Source organism: Pygoscelis adeliae, unplaced genomic scaffold (assembly GCF_000699105.1).
Source record: "Pygoscelis adeliae isolate BGI_AS28 unplaced genomic scaffold, ASM69910v1 Scaffold51, whole genome shotgun sequence".
Classification (NCBI taxonomy): domain Eukaryota; kingdom Metazoa; phylum Chordata; class Aves; order Sphenisciformes; family Spheniscidae; genus Pygoscelis; species Pygoscelis adeliae.
The window spans coordinates 1202494-1202921 of record NW_008824007.1 but is presented as its reverse complement, the minus strand read 5'-3'; the positions used below and the strand labels follow the sequence as shown (position 1 = coordinate 1202921).

General features: G+C 40.2%; 1 protein-coding gene across 1 annotated transcript in view; it reads left to right on the top strand.

The window, feature by feature from the left end:
• The window catches only part of TMEM163 (transmembrane protein 163), a 112497-nt gene that overhangs the window by 92250 nt on the left and 19819 nt on the right, over window positions 1-428 (top strand). The window lies entirely within an intron of this gene.

Below are 428 nucleotides of genomic sequence, written 5' to 3'. Positions count from 1 at the left end.
CAGTGAGACAGAGAAAGGCCAGCATCTCCTTTCAGCAAGCCCTGTTGAACTCAGCAAAGCTGTGGCAGGTGCATATCCTGCCTGGCTGCACATACTGGTCCTAGTCTTCAAGCAGTATTTCTTCCTTATGTGATGGAGTCTAGTCTTTATGGGTTTTTATAGGCTTGACCCCATCTTTTCTTCTCCATGGTTACCTTTATGGGCTAAATCTTTCTCATCATAATCGCTTAAAGCTTTTATACAGGACTGTAAGAGTTCGCTTACAGAGAGGAGGTCTTTCTGGGCTTAATGAAAGTGGTAGAATTTTATGAGGAGAATGTTTCCATGGTTTACTACTCCAATGGCTTCAGTATTTTATTTTTAATGTGGAAAAAATGTATTTTTGGATTGTATTTTTTTGTTTTCCAGCTCTTGCCTCCAATTCCAGA